The sequence below is a fragment of the Benincasa hispida genome, chromosome 2 (genome assembly GCF_027475165.1).
Source record: "Benincasa hispida cultivar pf3 chromosome 2, pf3_genome.v1.1, whole genome shotgun sequence".
Taxonomy (NCBI): Eukaryota; Viridiplantae; Streptophyta; class Magnoliopsida; order Cucurbitales; family Cucurbitaceae; genus Benincasa; species Benincasa hispida.
In genome coordinates, this window is record NC_143479.1 from 57158393 (window position 1) to 57165285 (window position 6893).

A 6893-nucleotide genomic window follows, 5' to 3' on the forward strand; every position below is an offset into this window, starting at 1 on the left:
CTGATCCTTTTATAAAAACCCTCATGGCTAAAGTTTTTTAGGGTCACCTACAGAGTTTAGGTCTACGGTGTTTCTAAACTAAGACAAGTGGGAGATTATGTTGGGCGTGAATGCCCTAGTTTATTGTATTCATATTTTTATTGTACTCATATGTAATATTAATTTCTCACAGTTAAATTCAACATCGTTTGATCCTACTAGGAGTTTTAGTCTTAGTGGGAGTTTGTTGGATTTTATGTCCTAAAAACTCGTAGTTTGTAATATTATATTTTTGTTCAATAAAGTTGTTATTAAAAATCTTTAGTAAATTTAAATTCTATATTCATGAATCCAATAAACTAAGGATCAAAGGCTATTAAGTTTAAGTTTGAACTTTATGTAGTGACATAAATGTGGATCAAGTTCAAATATATAGCCAAAATGGTCTATAGTATATGAATAAGGTTAGGCACCTTATTTTGGGGACACTATGGATACGGCCCATTTTGTAGTTAGTACAAACAATGTGATCCTAAACCGTTCATGTGGAGACATGAAAATGGGGGCATCCTATATAAAGAGTTTACATAAGACTGAACCATGAAATAGTAACTTTTTACGTTTTAAATGTTGTTTAATGTATAAAACTGATAATTTCGTTAATTGATGACCTAGGTAACTTAATCTTAATTCTGAGCTAACTATGGACTCCTGTTCATTCAGAATTATCCTTAGATCTGCATAGGTGAGGTTAGCTCATTATCACTGGCCCAATAAGCCTCCCATTTCAGGGGTAAGATCAGGTGGATAGCTGGGAACATAAGGTGCAAGACGAAATTCACTCCTATCGATTATAGGCATAGTAGATAGGTTGTTCCCTTTAGTACTGAATCCAAGTCTTGAACAAGGGGCCCTACCCTCTCCTTGGCCCAAAAGGGGTTCGGTTTATAGGTTGGACCTTAAACCAATTGTTCATTAGAGGATCAGTGGAACTTAAGGAATAAGATGTAGTCTCGGGGATAAAACGATTTTTATGACCCAGCCGAGATTACGAACAATCTGTGAAAGATTAACTTACTAATCATGGTTATATCATATGGACACAAATATATCTATAGTGAGGGGAGTACAACTACGAGACTGTAGTGGAATGACCCGTGAGTTAACGAATGTTGATTAGCTCCATCTAAAGAGTTTAACCAACTAATCTCGAATCGTTGGAGCCCATGATCTATAGGTTCATTAGGTTCCTCTACTAGCTCATATGGAATAAACTTAGAATAGTATGATAGAATAATTCGAATTGTTCGAATTAGGTGAAGAGAGATAAACCAACAATTATATGTGATATAGTGGTCGATTTTTCAGTTTAGAAATACAACTTTAATATTTAAATGTGATTTAAATACCAAGAATATGAATGCGTTCATATTCAAAAGCTCGGAAATAATGGAAATGGTCAAATATGTAAAAAGTCAAATAGTTGACTTTTGACTTTGAAAAGTCAAACTTTGACTGACCTTATATTCAAATGTGATTTGAATTTCGAGAAAATGAATGCAGATTCATGCTCGGAAGGTCAAAATTAATCAACACGGAAAAAAATCATAAAAAGTCAAAATGTTGACTTTTTTGTCAAAATTTGACTTTGACAAAATGACTATTTTGCCCCTTGACTAAAGTTAGTGGGAAAATCCAAACTTTTGTTGGATAATTCCACTAACAAGATAGTGGGCTAGGTGTTGGCTTATAGTGGAGACATCAAACCCACTTAGATAGTGGATTTTGAGGTGTTGGTTTTCTATGGATTTGTTTCATGTAATTTTACATGATGTTTTTCTATAAATTTGGGCTGTCAATATGGATAAAAGACTTTTTACATTTTGCTAAAATTTGTTTTCTAAATTAGGTCAGCTCTAGTGGTTGTTCGGTTCGTGTTCGAGCAGAGATAGAAGAGTTTCGGGAGCTTCAAAGGTAATATTTCAAAAAAAAAAAACCCTAATTAATTAATTTAGGGTTGTATGTTTAATGTGCAATTAGAGTAAAATTGATCATCATTTCTGCTGCGCATGCCTATTTTTCCATCAAATTCAATATATGAAAATAATTAAATAAAATTTTTACATATTTACTTTGTGCTTCTTTTTAGAACAAAATTTTAAACAAATGACCCGATTAGCTTGAACCAACCCAACCCAAATATTTCATGGTTAGGTTGGGTTCATTTTTTAATAAGAGTTATTTGGATTGACGAAATTTACAATCCAAACAATTGGGTTGGGACTAAAAAGTCTTTCAACCCAACCCATGAACACCCCTACTTTATATTATAACATATCAAATATATTATATTAATTATATCATATATAATTAAGTTAAATACTAATAATCACATATAATTAATTCCCTCAATTAATTTGAACAATTCAAATTAATCAAAAATTGATTCTTATTAATCCTTGTTGAGCTATAAAGGGGACCTTATGGACCTATAGATTGAACCCTCAATGGTACTTGAATAATTAATTAAACTCATTTAATTAAGTTATTCAACATCCATTAACTTCCGGTCACTCCATTAAATACCGATAATTGTTTTCTTCGCACTACAGATATATTTATGTGTTTATTGGATATAACCAGTCAACAGTGCGATGACCCTTCATAAATTGCTCATAAGTACACTGGGCCAAAATTATCGTTTTGCTCTTGTAGTTACATCTAACTCCTTAAGTACCACTGATCCCTCTAATGAACAGTAAGTCATAGTCCAACTATGATCAAACCCCTCTCAGGAAAAGAGAGGGCGTGACACCACATGAATCAGCCCTTAAGGGAACAATTGATCTACTTACCACGACATTAAGGAAGGAGTGAATTTCGTTTTGTGTAGTTGTGTTCCTAGTTCTCCAATCAGACGAATCCCCCAAATGGTAGGCTTATTGAGTCGACGATCTAGCCACTCCCACTCATACAATTCAAATGATCGCTTTCATAGGCAGGAGTTCACAACTCACTCAGGATTCAAGTCATGTCACCTACGGTCATCCTGGTGAAATGTAAGTCTCTATTATTAATGGTGTTATATAATGAAACTAGTAATTTCGTGGTCTGGTCTTATAGAAACCCTTTTGTATAGAACACCCCCGCTTGCATGTCTCTACTGAATGATCAGGATCAAATCATTTGTAGCACTTTACAACAATTGTAATATTTACAAAGCGGGTCATATTTGTAGTATTACCAGGATAAGGTACCCAGCCTTATCCATCTACTACAGACCATTTAGGTTATCACTTAAATATGATCCACATGTATATCTCTGCATATATGTTTAAGCTACAGAAGATAACTTTGGATGTTAGTTTATTGGTTTTATGGGTTAGTGCTACTAAATGTCAAATAAAATTATTAAATAAATAAACCGTTGGTACATTACAATTACAAACTGCAGGACCCACGAGATTTAGGGCACCAACCCCAATAGTCTCATGCTTCCATCTTGTCTTAATGATGTAACACTTAGCCAAATTCCCTCCCTTGAATACCCTATCAACCTTAATCTCCTCTCTTGATGGTGCATAGTTCCACGCATGGCTATTCACTACTAGCCATTTCTTCCCCTATCATTTATCTAGCCCTAGACATCCCAAGATGGCTCTTATTGTCCTAGCATGCATCCAAATGAGCATGCTTTTGTTCAAACATGTGTCCAAAGCTTCCACAATTCCACTTATGTTTCCAACTCTAGGGTAATTCATCCCAAGTTAAGCCCTTACTTCTAATGTACTTAGTACATAGTCCAAAACTCCTTTCTCTTCCTTGGACTAGGCGTTTTACCTTGTCTCCAAAACTTAACTAATTTGTTATCCTTCATTTCTAGGCCAACTCTAGCTTCAAAGCATCGTTTGAACACTTAGCCAAATTTTTACTCCAAAACACTATGCCTCCAACACTTAGAATTTTTTCTTCCTCCAAGTCATAGTTTAGGTACTTGGTTAAACTCTTTCCTACCAAGGCTTTATCTCTGAGTTTTCTTTCTCCACCCAAGGAATCTTGTGAGGTTCGGGTGTTACAGGGGAGGGGCGAGGGGGGTTGGTTGCGTGTGTGTACTAAGGGAAAGAGAAGGAGAATTTAATTTTTCTTTCCCCATTTTTTCTCTTTTTACTTGGTGGTGCACACACACACATGCACATGTGCGCATGCCCGCACACGCATACGTACGCATGCATGCACATACACACGCACACGTGAACACATGCACGCACATACAAACATGCGTACACGCGTGCACACACACACACAAATGTATCTCTAATTATTTTAAAATAATTAAATTAGAATTAATTTAGCAAGTTACTTAAATTTTAAACTCCAAATTTAATTATCTAATTTCTATCAAATAAATTTCAAAATTCCCAATCTCTAAAAATATCATTTAAATTACTTATCTTACCTCCCAAATTCAGTTTTAGCTTCAATTTAACAAAAGAACATCCAAATAGTTCAAGACAATTTAATGAAAATTTGGGGTGTTACACTTTTTTTATGGGATCATTACTCCAAATATTGGGGAAATGGTAAGTAAAATAAGATATTATTTTTTAAAAAAAATTAAATTTAAGGATATTTTCAAGATTTAAACTTGGCCACTGCTTTCTAAGTGGATGTTATGGGGTGGTATCCGATCACATTTTAAAAAAAGATTGGTTTTAGTTTTTTTTTTTTTTTTAATTTTCTCTTAAAATTAATCCTTTTTGGGGATGGTTGGCTGTTCTACATTGTCTTGAGCACGTGGCGATATTGAAGAATCCTTTTGATAGGCTTTCTTTGAAGAATTATTAAAAAGAATGTTTTATGAGTATTTAATGAACCATCAAATTTGATGAAACTTCAAAAAAAAAAAAAAAAAAAAGGCAAAATTACAATTGAATTTAATAGAAATTAAACAAAAATTGAAAATTTCAAAAACTAGTCAAAATTAAGGGTTCAAAAATTGAAATTTCACACCTTGCTAATTTTGGGACTAAAGGATGATCATTATTTTCAATCAAAGAATTATGATTTTATAGTGTATGATTTTGGGCTAATTTGTTTTTTTTTTCCTAGCATGTCCATTTTATGTCATTGCACTAAAGATAATGAATAAATAGGGTTCATGTTGATATCAAACATCCCATAGCATTGTGAGTCCCCTTGAGGCTTCTCATCTTCATTGAATATACTTTGTATGAAACCTTCAAGAAAAACATTTGGCTTCCTTGGTGTCCCCTTGCCAGAGCAAATATGACTCACAAATTTCTTGTTGTACTCCTCCGCAATCGCCGGCGTTGCATCATCATCGCTTCCACAAGTCGGCCACCCAGTTTCTCCAACTACAACAGTCACATCTCCGACCGCTTCTTTGTCGATAGCTGCATAAACTGCTTCCACCATTGCATCGAACAAGTTGTAATAGTTCAATTCTCCATCACGAACTACTGGCTCTGTCTCGTTAAATATCGCGTAATTCAAACTTATACCCCCATCAAACATATATTTTCGATATGGGAATACACTAACCATCAAAGGTGACCCTTCTTCTGATAAGAATTTGAGGATGCCTCTCATGTTCTCGCTTATAGTTGGATGGAATGCCCCGCTCGATGGAGGGTCTTTATAGGCTAATGCTGCGTTGTACCTGTCAACCATAACAATGAAATTAATTTAACTTTGTTTTGATCTTTGTATTTCATTTCATCTTTAATATCCATCGACTTAGGTTTTTGAGTTTAATCGTGGTTTAATCATACCCGACCAACGTAGTGAGCTTCACTTGTCCAATATAGTTTGCATTGAGGAGATCTTGAAAGGACATCATGACTGGCAATATGCAAATGTCAAGGCCTGGGATGGCCTTGTCGCCAACAATGACGTAATTAATTTTGAACTCATTAACGAAGGGTTTAATGTAGGTATTGAACCACTCTTCTACAAGAGCTTTATTTGTGGCCATATCCGTTAACATGTCATTTGGTATGCCGAAAGAGAGGTCAATTTCCGCACCGCGAAATGCATTCAAAACATCGATGTTTGGTTCATCCAATCGGATCCGACGAATGCTATATTTTTTACAGAGTTGCACCATCTTCCACGGTGGAGGTAGGTTGTCGCCGCTGAGGCCTAAGCAGACGCCGAGAAGAACATTGTATGCTCTGACGATGGTAGCGGCCATTATTATGGAAGCCATTAAGAAGATAATTTGGGCAAGTTTGGCCATTTATTTTTTATGGGAATTGAGATAAAAATTCCAAGTGTGTGATCACAAGAATAGAGTTAATTATTAGAGATTGAGGGGAATGGTTGATCTCTCTATTTTGTTTGTTTGAAGAACATTTCCAAAGAAACAACACAAGATGGGGTTTTTGGATGTTTGATTTAAAGGGGATTTCAAGTTAATTAATGATCCTACATTGGGCAAAAAGAAAAGTCAATCTCTCCATATTTCTCTCTGGGCTCTCTTAAGAACCTCTAACTTGTGTGGACCTTTGAAGACCACTCATTTCAATGGTTAAAATATAAGTATTTTTTTTTTTTAATATATCGGTGGAAAATCAAACCATTAACTTCGAGATTGATAGTATAAATATTGTGTCAATTGAGTTATGCTCATTTTGACAATTGTTAAAATATAAGTTTAAAAAGTATTATTTTGATTTAAATATGTCGTTCTATATAATAAGCTAAGTATATAGTTCATGAGTAATTATCTCTTAGGATAAAACAGATTACCTGTCTTATGGAAGCAACACCTCGTTCATAAGATGCAACGAACTATTCTTGGTGGAAATAAACAGAATTTCAATTACTTTATAAAAAGCGAGAAAGTTTCAATAGGAGAAAAATGCTAATGAAAAAAATTCTTAAAAGCAATT

General features: G+C 34.4%; 1 pseudogene; it reads right to left on the reverse strand.

The window, feature by feature from the left end:
* Positions 1-5103: 5103 nt before the first annotated feature.
* LOC120072132 (putative glucan endo-1,3-beta-glucosidase BG5 pseudogene) lies at positions 5104-6238 on the reverse strand (annotated as a pseudogene).
* Positions 6239-6893: the final 655 nt, after the last annotated feature.